Source organism: Arachis hypogaea, chromosome 9 (genome assembly GCF_003086295.3).
Source record: "Arachis hypogaea cultivar Tifrunner chromosome 9, arahy.Tifrunner.gnm2.J5K5, whole genome shotgun sequence".
Lineage (NCBI taxonomy): Eukaryota > Viridiplantae > Streptophyta > Magnoliopsida > Fabales > Fabaceae > Arachis > Arachis hypogaea.
This window is the reverse complement of record NC_092044.1, coordinates 31,098,718-31,115,328: the sequence shown is the minus strand read 5'-3', so window position 1 is coordinate 31,115,328 and position 16,611 is coordinate 31,098,718. Positions and strand designations below refer to the sequence as shown.

The 16,611-nt window shown below is 42.1% G+C and overlaps 1 non-coding gene across 1 annotated transcript; it reads left to right on the top strand.

Moving 5' to 3' along the window:
• The first annotated feature begins 9,246 nt into the window (after window positions 1-9,246).
• Window positions 9,247-9,354, top strand: LOC112713877 (small nucleolar RNA R71). The gene has a single exon (XR_003158837.1). It is a non-coding gene; the product is annotated as a small nucleolar RNA R71 (small nucleolar RNA).
• The last annotated feature ends 7,257 nt before the right edge of the window (window positions 9,355-16,611 follow it).

Below are 16,611 nucleotides of genomic sequence, written 5' to 3'. Positions count from 1 at the left end.
TGACTTTGTTGGCCGCTTCGGCTTGTCCATTGGCTTGGGGATGTTCAACGGAGGTGAACTGGTGTTTTATATTCAAGTTGGCCACTAGTTTTCTGAAGCCTGCATCAGTAAATTGAGTGCCATTATCTGTGGTGATGGAGTATGGGACCCCGAACCTTGTAACGATGTTCCTATATAGGAATTTCTGACTTCTTTGAGCAGTGGCATTGGCTAGGGGTTCTGCCTCGATCCATTTTGTGAAATAGTCTACCCCACTATGAGGAACTTGACTTGTCCCAATCCCTGGGGAAAGGGTCCGAGAAGGTCGAGTCCCCATTTTGTAAATGGCCAAGGTGAGGTCATGCTGATGAGCTTTTCTGGTGGGGCGATGTGAAAGTTGGCATGCTTCTGACATGGTGGGCATGTCCTTACAAATTCTGTAGCTTCTTTTTATAGAGTTGGCCAATAGAATCCCGCCCGAAGTACCTTTTTGGTGAGAGCTTGTGCTCCGAGATGATTACCACAAATGCCGCTATGTACTTCTTCCAGGACTTCCTTTATGCTGGAGGACGGTACGCATTTTAACAATGGTATTGATATCCCTCTTTTGTACAGGGTGTTGTTTATGATAGCGTAGTACTGTGCCTCCCTTTTCAACATCTTTGCCTCCTTTTCATCTGTAGGGAGTGCTTCTGTTTTGAGGTAGTTAATTATGGGGGTCATCCATCCTTGATCCCGATCTATTATGGCTAGGATTTTTTTTCTTCTTCCGATATTGATGGGTTCTGCAGTATTTCCTGGATGAGGCTTCTATTATTTCCCCCTGGTTTGGTGCTGGCTAGTTTTGAGAGTGCGTCAGCTCGGGTATTTTGCTCGCGGGGTATGTGGCAGATCCTATATTCCCTGAGTTGTCTGAGCTGTTCTTTGGTTTTATCCAAATATTTTTTCATGATAGGATCTTTGGCTTGGTAGCTTCCCGTTATTTGTGAGGTAACGACTTGTAAGTCACTGTAGATGTTGAGTTTCTGAGCTCCGACTTCCCTAGCCAGCTTCAAACCAGCTAATAACGCTTCGTATTCCGCCTGATTGTTTGAGGTCGGGAATCCAAATTTCAGGGAAAGCTCAAGTTGGGTTCCTTGGTTGCTTTAGATTATCACACCTGCACTGCTTCCGATTTTATTCGAGGAACCGTCCACGTATATGTTCCACTCTATGGGGATTTTCGTGGTGTCTGTGAATTCTGCGATGAAGTCGGCTAGGTATTGTGATTTAATGGATGTCCGTGCCTCGTATTGGAGGTCGAACTCGGACAACTCGATTGCCCACTGTAGGATTCTTCCTGCTAGATCTGTTTTCTGCAATATCCTTTTTATGGGCTGGTTGGTCCAAACTTTAATCGTGTGCGCTTGGAAGTTTGGGCGAAGTCGTCGGGATGTGAGTATCAGAGTGTAGGCAAACTTCTCTATTTTCTGGTAGTTCAGCTCTGACCCCTGTAGTGCTTTACTAATGAAGTAGACGGGTTGTTGTCCCCCTTCATCTTCTCTAATTAGTGCTGAGGCTATTGCTCGACTTCCTACTGCGAGGTACAGTATGAGTAGTTCTCCCTTTTGTGGTCGAGATAGGATAGGGGGCTGTCCCAAGAATTCTTTGAAGTCTCGGAAGGCTTGTTCACATTCCGTTGTCCACTCGAAGTTCTTTCCCTTCCTTAAGGTAGCATAGAAGGGGAGGGATCTTATTGCTGGCCCTGCTAGGAATCTGGACAAGGCCGCCAATCTCCCATTGAGTTGTTGTACCTCTTTGACGCAGGTTGGGCTTTTCATGTTGAGTATGGCCTGGCATTTATCTGGATTTGCCTCGATTCCTCTTTGTGTGAGCATAAAGCCCAAGAAATTACCTGCTTCCACTGCAAAGGTGCATTTAGCCGGGTTGAGTCGCATGCCGTGCTTCCGTATGGTGTCGAACACTTGAACTAAGTCGGTTAGTAATGTCTCTTCACTTTGTGTCTTTATCAACATGTCATCCACATAGGCCTCCATGATTTTTCCGATGTGGTCTGAGAAGACTTTATTCATTAGCCTTTGATAAGTGGCTCCCGCGTTCTTAAGGCCGAAAGGCATTACGATGTAGCAATAATTTGCTTTTGGTGTGAGAGACGGGGTTTTTTCTTGATCCAGTGGATACATTGGGATCTGGTTGTACCCTGAGTATGCGTCCACGAACGAGAGATACTTATATCCTGATGAGGCATCTACTAGAGTGTCGATGCTTGGGAGTGGATAAGGGTCTTTTGGGCAGGCTTTGTTGAGGTCGGTGTAGTCGGTGCACATTCGCCACTTCCCATTTGACTTTCTCACCAAGATGACGTTTGCTAGCCATAGTGGGTATTTAACTTCTCTTTTGAACCCTGCCTCTAGTAGTGCTTGTACTTGTTCTTCTACAGCTTGAGACCGTTCTGGACCGAGTTTTCTTCGTCTTTGTTGTACCGGCCGGGATCCCGGGTAGACTGCCAACTTGTGGCTCATTAGTTCGGGATCTATGCCTGGCATGTCGGCAGCTTTCCATGCGAAGAGATCAACATTATCTCGTAGGAACCGTATTAGTGATTCCTTTGCGTCTCCTTTTAGGATTGTGCCAATATTAGTTGTTTTATCCAAGGTATCTCCGATCTGGACTCTTTCTATTTCTCCTTCGGGTAGTGGGCGGAGTTCTTCTCGTCTTTGAACTCCGCCGAGTTCGATTGTGTGGAACTCTCCTCCTTCACCTCGGAGGTTTAGACTTTCGTTATAACAGCGACGCGCCATCTTTTGATCTGCTTTTATTGTAGCTATCCCTTCTGCAGTTGGGAATTTCATACATAGATGTGGAGTTGAAACTATTGTGCCGAGTTGATTTAACGTTGTTCGACCTATTAATGCATTGTAGGCTGAGCTTACGTTGTCCACGATATAGTCTATCTTGAGTGTTCTAGATTGGTTCCTGGTGCACGAAATTGTGATCAATACTTTTCACAACACAAATAATCCCCGGTGATGAATCCAAAAACTTGGTGTTCAAAACCATGGCATAAACACAACTTCGCACAACTAACCAGCAAGTGTACTGGGTCGTCCAAGTAATAAACCTTACGCGAGTAAGGGTCGATCCCACAGAGATTGTTGGTATGAAGCAAGCTATGGTCACCTTGTAAATCTTAGTCAGGCAGACTCAAATGGATATGAATGATGATATACGAATAAAACATAAAGATAAAGATAGAGATACTTATGTAATTCATTGGTAGGAATTTCAGATAAGCGTATGAAGATGCTTGTCCCTTCCGTCTCTCTGCTTTCCTACTGTCTTCATCCAATCCTTCTTACTCCTTTCCATGGCAAGCTTATGCAAGGGTTTCACCGTTGTCGGTGGCTACCTCCCATCCTCTCAGTGGAAATGTTCAATGCACCCTGTCACGGCACGGCTATCCATCTGTCGGTTCTCAATCAGGCCGGAATAGAATCCAGTGATTCTTTTGCGTCTGTCACTAACGCCCCGCCTTCAGGAGTTTGAAGCTCGTCACAGTCATTCAATCATTGAATCCTACTCAGAATACCACAGACAAGGTTAGACCTTCCGGATTCTCTTGAATGCCGCCATCAGTTCTAGCCTATACCATGAAGACTCTGATCTCACGGAATGGCTGGCTCGGTTGTCAGGTGAGCACTCGGTTGTCAGGCGATCAACCATGCATCGTGTATCAGGAATCCAAGAGATATTCACCCAATCTAAGGTAGAACGGAGGTGGTTGTCAGGCACACGTTCATAGGTGAGAATGATGATGAGTGTCACGGATCATCACATTCATCAAGTTGAGAAAAAGTGATATCTTGGAACAAGAACAAGCGGAATTGAATAGAAGAACAATAGTAATTGCATTAATACTCGAGGTACAGCAGAGCTCCACACCTTAATCTATGGTGTGTAGAAACTCCACCGTTGAAAATACATAAGAACAAGGTCTAGGCATGGCCGAATGGCCAGCCTCCCAAAGAGGGTTCAATCATAAAAACATGATCAAAAGCTCTCAAAGATCCGAAGATTAAAATACAATAGTAAAAGGTCCTATATATAGAGAACTAGTAGCCTAGGGTTTACAGAGATGAGTAAATGACATAAAAATCCACTTCCAGGCCCACTTGGTGTGTGCTTGGGCTGAGCATTGAAGCATTTTCGTGTAGAGACTCTTCTTGGAGTTAAACGCCAGCTTTTATGCCAGTTTGGGCGTTTAACTCCCATTCTTGTGCCAGTTCCGGCGTTTAACGCTGGGAATTCTGAGGGTGACTTTGAACGCCAGTTTAGGCCATCAAATCTTGGGCAAAGTATAGACTATCATATATTTCTGGAAAGCCCAGGATGTCTACTTTCCAACGCCGTTGAGAGCGCGCCAATTGGGCTTCTGTAGCTCCAGAAAATCCGCTTCGAGTGCAGGGAGGTCAGAATCCAACAGCATCTGCAGTCCTTTTTAGTCTCTGAATCAGATTTTTGCTCAGGTCCCTCAATTTCAGCCAGAAAATACCTGAAATCACAGAAAAACACAAAAACTCATAGTAAAGTCCAGAAAAGTGAATTTTAACTAAAAACTAATAAAAATATACTAAAAACTAACTAGATCATACTAAAAACATACTGAAAACAATGCCAAAAAGCGTACAAATTATCCGCTCATCACAACACCAAACTTAAATTGTTGCTTGTCCTCAAGCAACTAAAAATCAAACAAGATAAAAAGAAGAGAATATGCAATGAATTCCAAAAACATCTATGAAGATCAGTATTAATTAGATGAGCGGGGCTTTTAGCTTTTTGCCTCTGAACAGTTTTGGCATCTCACTCTATCCTTTGAAATTCAGAATGATTGGCTTCTTTAGGAACTCAGAATCCAGATAGTGTCATTGATTCTCCTAGTTAAGTATGATGATTCTTGAACACAGCTACTTATTGAGTCTTGGCCGTGGCCCAAAGCACTCTGTCTTCCAGTATTACCACCGGATACATACATGCCACAGACACATAATTGGGTGAACCCTTTCAGATTGTGACTCAGCTTTGCTAGAGTCCCCAACTAGAGGTGTCCAGGGTTCTTAAGCACACTCTTTTTTTTTTTGCCTTGGATCACAACTTTATTTCTTTCTTTTTCTTTCTTTTTCTTTTTCTCTTTTTTTTTTTTTGTATTCACTGCTTTTTTTCTTGCTTCAAGAATCATTTTTATGATTTTTCAGATCCTCAGTAACATGTCTCCTTTTTCATTATTCTTTCAAGAGCCAACATTCATGAACCACAAATTCAAAAGACATATGCACTGTTTAAGCATACATTCAGAAAACAAAAATATTGCCACCACATCAAGATAATTAAACTGTTATAAAATTCAAAATTCATGCAATTCTTCTCTTTTTCAATTAAGAACATTTTTTATTTAAGAGAGGTGATGGATTCATAGGACATTCATAACTTTAAGGCATAGACACTAAGACACTAATGATCACAAGACACAAACATAGACAAACATAAGCACTAAAATTTGAAAAACAGGAAAATAAAGAACAAGGAAATTAAAGAACAGGTCCACCTTAGTGATGGCGGCTTGTTCTTCCTCTTGAAGATCTTATGGAGTGCTTGAGCTCCTCAATGTCTCTTCCTTGTCTTTGTTGCTCCTCTCTTATGATTCTTTGATCTTCTCTAATTTCATGGAGGAGAACAGAGTGTTCTTGGTGCTCCACCCTTAGTTGTCCCATGTTGGAACTCAATTCTCCTAGGGAGGTGTTTAGTTGCACCCAATAGTTTTGTGGAGGAAAGTGCATCCCTTGAGGCATCTCAGGGATTTGATGATGAGAGGGGTCTCTTGTTTGCTCCATCCTCTTCTTAGTGATGGGCTTGTCCTCATCAATGGGGATGTCTCCCTCTATGTCAACTCCAACTGAATAACAGAGGTGACAAATGAGATGAAGAAAGGCTAACCTTACCAAGGTAGAGGACTTGTCCGCCACCTTATAAAGTTCTTGGGATATTACCTCATGAACTTCTATTTCTTCTCCAATCATGATGCTATGAATCATGATAGCCCGGTCTATAGTAACTTCGGACCGATTGCTAGTGGGAATGATTGAGCGTTGGATAAACTCCAACCATCATCTGGCCACGGGTTTGAGGTCATGCCTTCTTAGTTGAACCGGCTTCCCTCTTGAATCTCTCTTCCATTGGGCGCCCTCTTCACATATGACTGTGAGGACTTGGTCCAACCTTTGATCAAAGTTGACCCTTCTAGTGTAAGGATGTTCATCTCCTTGCATCATGGGCAAGTTGAATGCCACCCTTACATTTTCCGGACTAAAATCCAAGTATTTCCCCCAAACCATAGTAAGCCAATTCTTTGGATCCGGGTTCACACTTTGGTCATGGTTCTTGGTGATCCATGCATTGGCATAGAACTCTTGAACCATTAAGATTCCGACTTGTTGAATGGGGTTGGTAAGAACTTCCCAACCTCTTCTTTGGATCTCATGTCGGATCTCCAGATATTCACTTTTTTTGAGTGAAAAAGGGACCTCGGGGATCACCTTCTTCAAGGCCACAACTTCATAGAAGTGGTCTTGATGCACCCTTGAGATGAATCTTTCCATCTCCCATGACTCGGAGGTGGAAGCTTTTGCCTTCCCTTTCCTCTTTCTAGAGGTTTCTCCGGCCTTGGATGCCATAAATGGTTATGGAAAAACAAAAAGCAATGCTTTTACCACACCAAACTTAAAAGGTTTGCTTGTCCTCGAGCAAAAGAAGAAAGAAGAGAGGAGAAGAAGAAGAAGAAATGAAGAAGAAGGGAATGGCTTTGTGTTCGGCCAAAAAGGGGGGAGAAGTGGTGGTTTGGTTGTGTGAAAATGAAGGGGTGAAGATAGGTTTATATAGGAGTGGGGGGGCTCATGGTTCGGTCATGTATGGGTGGGTTTGGGAGGGAAAGTGGTTTGAATTTGAAGGGTGAGGTAGGTGGGGTTTTATGAAGGATGGATGTGAGTGGTGAAGAGAAAGATGGGATTTGATAGGTGAAGGGTTTTTGGGGAAGAGGTGTTGAGGTGATTGGTGAATGGGTGAAGAAGAGAGAGAGTGGTGGGGTAGGTGGGGATCCTGTGGGGTCCACAGATCCTGAGGTGTCAAGGAAAAGTCATCCCTGCACCAAGTGGCAAGCAAAAATGCGTTTTGAGCCAATTCTGGCGTTAAACGCCGGGCTGGTGCCCATTTCTGGCGTTTAACGCCGAATGCTTGCCCTTTTCTGGCGTTTAACGCCAGTCTGGTGCCCCTTTCTGGCGTTAAACGCCCAGAATGGTGCCAGACTGGGCGTTAAACGCCCAACAGCTAGCCTTACTGGCGTTTAAACGCCAGTACGCTCTCCTCCAGGGTGTGCTGTTTTTCTTTCTGTTTTTCATTCTGTTTTTGCTTTTTCAATTGATTTTGTGACTTCTCATGATCATCAACCTACAAAAGAACATAAAATAACAAAGGAAAATAGATAAAATATAACATTGGGTTGCCTCCCAACAAGTGCTTCTTTAATGTCAGTAGCTTGACAGAGGGCTCTCATGGAGCCTCAGAAATACTCAGAGCAATGGTGGAACCTCCCAACACCAAACTTAGAGTTTGAATGTGGGGGTTCAACACCAAACTTAGAAGTTGGTTGTGGCCTCCCAACACCAAACTTAGAGTTTGACTGTGGGGGCTCTGTGTGGCTCTGTTTTGAGAGAAGCTCTTCATGCTTCCTCTCCATGATGACAGAGGGATATCCTTGAGCCTTAAACACAAAGGATTCTTCATTCACTTGAATGATCAATTCTCCTCTATCAACATCAATCACAGCCCTTGCTATGGCTAGGAAGGGTCTGCCAAGGATGATGGATTCATCCATGCACTTCCCAGTCTCTAGGACTATGAAATCAGCAGGGATGTAATGGTCTTCAACTTTTACCAGAACATCCTCTACAAGTCCATAGGCTTGTTTTCTTGAATTGTCTGCCATCTCTAGTGAGATTTTTGCAGTTTGCACCTCAAAGATCCCTAACTTCTCCATTACAGAGAGAGGCATGAGGTTTACACTTGACCCTAAGTCACACAAGGCCTTCTTGAAGGTCATGGTGCCTATGGTACAAGGTATTGAAAACTTCCCAGGATCCTGTCTCTTTTGAGGTAGTTTCTGCCTAGACAAGTCATCCAGTTCCTTGGTGAGCAAAGGGGGTTCATCTTCCCAAGTCTCATTTCCAAATAACTTGTCATTTAGCTTCATGATTGCTCCAAGGTATTTAGCAACTTGCTCTTCAGTGACATACTTATCCTCTTCAGAGGAAGAATACTCATCAGAGCTCATGAATGGCAGAAGTGAGTCCAATGGAACCTCTATGGTCTCATTTTGAGCCTCAGATTCCCATGGTTCCTCACTGGGGAACTCATTGGAGGCCAGTGGACGTCCATTGAGGTCTTCCTCAGTGGCGTTCACTGCCTCTTCCTCCTCTCCAAATTCGGCCATGTTGATGGCTTTGCACTCTCCTTTTGGATTTTCTTCTGTATTGCTTGGAAGAGTACTAGGAGGGAGTTCAGTAATTTTCTTGCTCAGCTGACCCACTTGTGCCTCTAAATTTCTAATGGAGGACCTTGTTTCAGTCATGAAACTTTGAGCGGTTTTGATTAGATCAGAGACCATGGTTGCTAAGTCAGAGGTATTCTGCTTAGAACTCTCTGTCTGTTGCTGAGAAGATGATGGAAAAGGCTTGCTATTGCTAAACCTGTTTCTTCCACCATTATTGTTGTTGAAACCTTGTTGAGGTCTCTGTTGATCCTTCCATGAGAGATTTGGATGATTTCTCCATGAGGGATTATAGGTGTTTCCATAGGGTTCTCAGGATCATAAGCTTCTTCTTCAGATGAAGCTTCCTTAGTACTGCTTGGTGCATTTTGCATTCCAGACAGACTTTGAGAAATTATATTGACTTGTTGAGTCAATATTTTATTATGAGCCAGTATGGCCTTCAGAGTGTCAATCTCAAGAACTCCTTTCTTCTGATTGGTCCCATTGTTCATAGGATTCCTTTCAGAAGTGTACATGAATTGGTTATTTGCAACCATTTCAATCAGCTCTTGAGCTTCTGTAGGCGTCTTCTTCAGATGAAGAGATCCTCCAGCAGAGCTATCCAAAGACATCTTGGATAGTTCAGAGAGACCATCATAGAAAATTCCAATGATGCTCCATTCAGAAAGCATATCAGTGGGACACTTTCTGATTAATTGTTTGTATCTTTCCCAAGCTTCATAGAGGGATTCTCCTTCCTTCTGTCTGAAGGTTTAGACTTCCACTCTAAGCTTACTCAATTTTTGAGGTGGAAAGAACTTTGCCAAGAAGGCATTGACTAGCTTTTCCCAAGAGTTAAGGCTTTCTTTAGGTTGTGAGTCCAACCATATTCTAGCTCTGTCTCTTACAGCAAAAGGGAATAGCATAAGTCTGTAGACCTCAGGGTCAACCCCATTAGTCTTGACAGTGCCACAGATTTGCAAGAACTCAGCTAAAAACTGATGAGGATCTTCCAATGAAAGTCCATGGAACTTGCAATTCTGTTGCATTAGAGAAACTAATTGAGGCTTAAGCTCAAAGTTGTTTGCTCCAATGGCAGGGATAGAGATGCTTCTCCCATAGAAGTCGGGAGTAGGTGCAGTAAAGTCACCCAGCACCTTCCTTGCATTGTTGGCATTGTTATTGTTTTCGGCTGCCATGGGTTCTTCTTCTTTGAAGATTTCTGTTAGGTCCTCTACAGAGAGTTGTGCCTTGGCTTCTCTTAGCTTTCGCTTCAAGGTCCTTTCAGGTTCAGGATCAGCCTCAACAAGAATGCTTTTGTCCTTGCTCCTGCTCATAAGAAAGAGAAGAGAACAAGAAAATGTGGAATCCTCTATGTCACAGTATAGAGATTCCTTGAGGTGTCAGAGGAAAAGAAAAATAGAAGGTAGAAGTAGAAAATTCGAACTTATCAAAGAAGATGGAGTTCGAATTTTGCATTAAGGAATAGTGTTAGTCCATAAATAGAAGGATGTGAGAAGAGGGGAAGTAATTTTCGAAAATCAAGTAAAAGATTTTGAAAACATTTTGAAAAACACTAATTGATTTTTGAAAATAAAAGTGGGAAAGAAATCAAGTGATTTTTGAAAAAGAATTTGAAATTAGAAATAAAAAAGATTTGATTGAAAGTTTTTTTGAAAAAGATGTGGTTAAGAAGATATGATTGGTTTTAAAAAGATGTGATTGAGAAGATATGATTTGAAAAACATTTTTTTTAAAAAAATTTGATTTTGAAAATTAATGACTTGGCTATCAAGAAAAGATATGATTCAAACATTAAACCTTTCTCAACAGAAAAGGCAACATACTTGAAATGTTGAATCAAATCATTAATTGATAGCAAGTATCTTTGAAAATAGAAAGAAATTGAATTTGAAAAAGATTTGATTGAAAAGATATGATTTGAAAAAGATTTGATTTTGAAAAGATTTTGAAAACTTGAAAAAAATTTGCATTGAAAACAAAATCTTCCCTCTTGTGCCATCCTAGCGTTAAACGCCCAGAATGGTGCACATTCTGGCGTTTAACGCCCAAAACTCTACCCTTTTGGGCGTTAAACGCCCAACCAGGCACCCTGGCTGGCGTTTAAACGCCAGTCTGTCCTTCTTCACTGGGCGTTTTGAACGCCCAGTGGTGGACAAAATTGTGATCACTATTCTTTAGGTTGTATTTTTATGGAATTTGAAATTGGCACGAGTGGACACAACTCCGTTCAACTAACCAGCAAGTGTACTGGGTCGTCCAAGTAATAAACCTTACGTGAGTAAGGGTCGATCCCACAGAGATTGTTGGTATGAAGCAAGCTATGGTCACCTTGTAAATCTCAGTTAGGCAGATAAAATTATGGAATTTAGAAAATCAAATAATAAAAAGGAATAATAAAAGGGATACTTATGCAGATTCATTGGTGGGAATTTCAGATAAGCATATGGAGATACTGTATGGCTCACGGATGCCTACTTTCCTACTGCTTCAACTCAATCCTTCTTACTCATTTCCATGGCAAGCTGTGTATAGGGGTTCACCGTTCGACAATGGCTACTTTGAATCCTCTCGGGAAAATGGTCCTCTGCGGCTGTCACTCGCATGGCTAATCGTCTGGAGGCATCACACTGGCCGAAGGCTACATCCCATCCTCGCAGTGAAAACTACGCTCACGCGCTCTGTCACAGCACGGCTAATCACTGGTTGGTTCCCGCTCCTACTGGAATAGAATCCCTTGATTCTTTTGCGTCTGTCACTAACGCCCAGCACTTGCGAGTCTGAAGCACGTCACAGTCATTCATTACCGGAATCCTACTCGGAATACCACAGACAAGGTTAGACTTTCCGGATTCCCAGGATCCTACTCGGAATACCACAGACAAGGTGAGACTTTCTGGATCCTCATAAATGCCGCCATCTATCTAGCTTATACCACGAAGATTCTGTTGGGGAATCTAAGAGATACACATTCAAGCTCTGTTGCATGTAGAACGGAAGTGGTTGTCAATCACGTGCGTTCATAAGTGAGAATGATAATGAGCGTCACATAATCATCACATTCATCATGTTCTTAGGTACGAATGAATATCTTGGAATAAGAATAAGAGAGATTTGAATAAAAGAAAATAGAATTGCATTAATACTTGAGGTACAGTAGAGCTCCACACCCTTAATCTATGGTGTGCAGAAACTCCACCGTTGAAAATGCATAAGTAAAAGGTTCAGGCATGGCCGAATGGCCAGCCCCCCTGAATGTGATCAATAGTCTCCTAAGATGAAGAATAAAACAAAACTGAGACCAAAGATGTCTAATACAATAGTAACTTATCCTATTTATACTAGACTAGCTACTAGGGTTTACATAAGTGAGTAATTGATGCATAAATCCACTTCCGGGGCCCACTTGGTGTATGCTTGGGCTGAGCTTGATCAATCCACGAGCTGAGGCTTCTCTTGGAGTTGAACTCCGAGTTATGACGTGTTTTGGGCGTTCAACTCCGGATCATGACGTTTTTCTGGCGTTTAACTCCAGACAGCAGCATGAACTTGGCGTTCAACGCCAAGTTACGTCGTCAATTCCCGAATAAAGTATGGACTATTATATATTGCTGGAAAGCCCTGGATGTCTACTTTCCAACGCCGTTGAGAGCGCGCCAATTGGAGTTCTGTAGCTCCAGAAAATCCATTTCGAGTGCAGGGAGGTCAGATTCCAACAGCATCAGCAGTCCTTTTGTCAGCCTTTTTCAGAGTTTTGCTCAAGTCCCTCAATTTCAGCCAGAAATTACCTGAAATCACAGAAAAACACACAAACTCATAGTAAAGTCCAGAAATGTGAATTTAACATAAAAACTAATGAAAACATCCCTAAAAGTAGCTTAAACTTACTAAAAACTACCTAAAAACAATGCCAAAAAGCGTATAAATTATCCGCTCATCACAACACCAAACTTAAATTGTTGCTTGTCCCCAAGCAACTGAAAATCAAATAGGATAAAAGAAGAGAATATACTATAAATTCCAGAATATCAATGAATATTAATTATAATTAGATGAGCGGGACTTGTAGCTTTTTGCTTCTGAACAGTTTTGGCATCTCACTTTTTCCTTTGAAGTTTAGAGTGATTGGCGTCTCTGGGAACTTAGAATTTTGGATAGTGTTATTGACTTTCCTAGTTAAGCATGTTGATTCTTGAACACAGCTACTTATGAGTCTTGGCCGTGGCCCTAAGCATTTTGTTTTCCAGTATTACCACCGGATACATAAATGCCACAGACACATAACTGGGTGAACATATTCAGATTGTGACTTAGCTTTGCTAGAGTCCCCAGTTGGTGGTGTCCAGAGCTCTTAAGCACACTCTTTTTGCTTAGGATCACGACTTTAACCACTCAGTCTCAAGCTTTTCACTTGGACCTTCATGACACAAGCACATGGTTAGGGACAGCTTGATTTAGCTGCTTAGGCCTGGATTTAATTTCCTTGGGCCCTCCTATCCATTGATGCTCAAAGCCTTGGATCCTTTTTACCCTTGCCTTTTGGTTTTAAGGGCTATTGGCTTTTTCTGTTTGCTTTTTCTTTTTCTTTCTATTTTTTTTCGCCATTTTTTTCTTTTTTTTTCCACAAGCTTTTGCTTTTTCACTGCTTTTTCTTGCTTCAAGAATCAATTTCATGATTTTTCAGATCATCAATAACATTTCTCTTTGTTCATAATTCTTTCAAGAGCCAACAATTTTAACACTCATAAACAACAATATCAAAAGACATATGCACTGTTCAATCATTCATTCAGAAAACAAAAAGTGTTGTCACCACATCAATATAATTAAACTAAATTCAATGATAAATTCGAAATTTATGTACTTCTTGTTCTTTTGAATTAAAACATTTTTCATTTAAGAGAGGTGAAGGATTAATGGATTTTATTCATAGCTTTAAGGCATGGTTTCATACTAATGATCATGAAGTAGAGACACAAAATATAGATAAACACAATATTAAAAACCGAAAACAGAAAGAAATAAAAAAACAAGGAATGAATCCACCTTTAGTGGCGTCTTCTTCTTGAAGGACCAACAATGTCCTTAAGCTCTTCTATGTCCCTTCCTTGCCTTTGTTGCTCCTCCTTCATTGCTCTTTGATCTTCTCTTATTTCTTGGAGAATAATGGAGTGCTCATGATGTTCCACCCTTAATTGTTCCACATTGTGACTCAAATCTTCTAAGGAGGTGTTGAGTTGCTCCCAATAGTTGTTGGGAGGAAAGTGCATCCCTTGAGGCATCTTAGGAATTTGTTGATGATGAGCTTCCTCATGCACTTCTTGAGAACCGTGCATGATCTCTCTTGCTTGCTCCATCCTCTTCTTGGTGATGGGCTTATCCTCTTCAATAGGGGTATCTCCTTCTATGATAACTCCAGCTGAGTAACACAGATGGCAAATAAGGTGAGGAAAAGCTAGCCTTGCCATGGTGGAGGACTTATCGGCTATTTTGTAGAGTTCATTGGAGATGACCTCATGAACTTCTACTTCCTCTCCAATCATGATGCTATGGATCATGATGGCCCGATCCACAGTGACTTCAGATCGGTTGCTAGTAGGAATGATGGAGCGTTGAATGAACTCCAACCATCCTCTAGCCACAGGCTTGAGATCCAGTCTTCTTAGTTGAACTGGCTTGCCTTTGGAATCTATTCTCCACTGAGCTCCTTCCACACATATGTCCATAAGGACTTAGTCCAATCTTTGGTTAAAGTTGACCCTTCTAGTGTAGGGGCGTTCATCTCCTTGCATCATGGGCAAGTGAAACGCCAACCTCACATTTTCCGGACTAAAATCTAAGTATTTCCCTCGAACCATTGTGAGATAGTTCTTTGGATTCGGGTTCATACTTTGATCATGGTTCCTAGTGATCCATGCATTGGCATAGAACTCTTAAACCATCAATATTTCGACTTGTTGCATGGGGTTGGTTAGGACTTCCCAACCTCTTCTTTGGATTTCATGTCGGATTTTCGGATACTCATTCTTTTTGAGCTTGAAAGGGACCTTGGGGATCACCTTCTTCTTTGCCACAACATCATAGAAGTGGTCTTGATGGCTCTTGGAGATGAATCTTTCCATCTCCCATGACTCGGAGGTGGAAGCTTTTGTCTTCCCTTTCCCTTTTTTAGAGGATGCTCCGGCCTTAGGTGCCATTGATGGTAATGGAAAAACAAAAAGCTTATGCTTTTACCACACCAAACTTAAAATTTTGCTCGCCCTCGAGCAAGAAAGAAAAGAAGAGAAGAAGAAGAAGAAGAAAATATGGTAGAGAGGGAGAGAGGTAGGTTCGGCTAAGGGGGAGAAGATGGGTTAGTGTTGTGTGAAAATGAAGTAGAATGGAAGGGTATTTATAGGGAGAGGGGAGGGTGTATGTTCGGCCATTTTGGGTGGGAATGGGTGGGAAATTGAATTTGAATTTAAGAAGGTAGGTGGGGTTTATGGGGAAGAGTGGATTGATGTGAGTGGTGAAGGGGTAATTGGGAAGAGGAATTGAGGTGATTGGTGAGGAGTGTTGGGTTTTGTGACATGGGGAATACAAATCACAAAAATAGGATTAGGAGGTAAGGTGGGAATATATTAGGTGGGGATCCTGTGGGGTCCATAGATCCTGAGGTGATCCTGTGGGGTCCACAGGATCCTGAGGTGTCAAGAAATTCCATTCCTGCACCAAATAGGCATGTAAAATGCCTTGGCACACCATTTTGGCGTTTAAACGCCCATTGGTGCACGTTCTGGGCGTTCAACGCCCATGTAAAGCATGTTTCTGGCGTTGAACGCCAGTTTCATGCTTGTTACTGGCGTTCAGCGCCAGCTTTTCTCTTCTGGGCACATTCCTGGAGTTCAGCGCCAGGATGTTGCTTGTTTCTGGCGTTCAGCGCCAGAATGGTGCTCTGTTTTGGTGTTGAACGCCGGCCATATGCATCTTACTGGCGTTGAACGCCAGCCTGTACGTCCTCCAGGGTGAAAAAATTTTTTTTTCTTCTGTTTTTGACTCTGTTTTTAATTTTTTTGATTTTTTCGTGATTCCTCATGATCATGTACCTAATAAAACACAATATAACAATATAATAAAAATTAGATAAATAAAATTGGGTTGCCTCCCAACAAGCGCTTCTTTAATGTCAATAGCTTGACAGTGGCTTTCGTGGAGCCACAAGGTGATCAGGTCAATGTTAGTGTAGTCCCAACACCAAACTTAGAGTTTGGATATGGGGTCTTAACACCAAACTTAGAGTTTGGTTGTGGCCTCACAACACCAAACTTAGAGTTTGACTGTGTGGGTTCTTCTTGACTCTGAACTGAGAGAAGCTCTTCATGCTTACTCTCTTCTGTCACAGAGGGAAGGCCATGTGCCTTAAACACAAGGTAGTCCCCATTCAATTGAAGGACTAACTCACCTCTGTTGACATCTATCACAGCTTCTGCTGTGGCTAGGAAAGGTCTTCCAAGGATGATGCAATCATCCTCTTCCTTCCTAGTGTCTAAGATTATGAAATCAGCAGGGATGTAAAGGCCTTCAACCTTTACTAACACGTCCTCTACTATTCCATAAGCTTGTCTCAATGACTTGTCTGCCAATTGTAATAAGAACAAGGCAGGTTGTACCTCAATGATCCCCAGCTTCTCCATTACAGAGAGTGGCATAAGATTTATCCCTGACCCCAGATCACATAGAGCTTTTTCAAAGCTCATGGTGCCAATGGTACAAGGTATTAAGAACTTGTCAGGATCTTGTTTCTTTTGAGGTAGAGTTTTCTGAATCCAAGTATCTAGTTCACTAATGAGCAAGGGAGGTTCACTTTCCCAAGTCTCATTACCAAACAACTTGGCATTCAGCTTCATGATAGCTCCTAAATATTGAGCAACTTGCTCTCCAGTCACATCTTCATCCTCTTCAGAGGAAGAATAGTCTTCAGAGCTCATGAATGGCAGAAGGAGATTTAATGGAATCTCTATGGTCTCTATATGAGCCTCAGATTCCTCTAG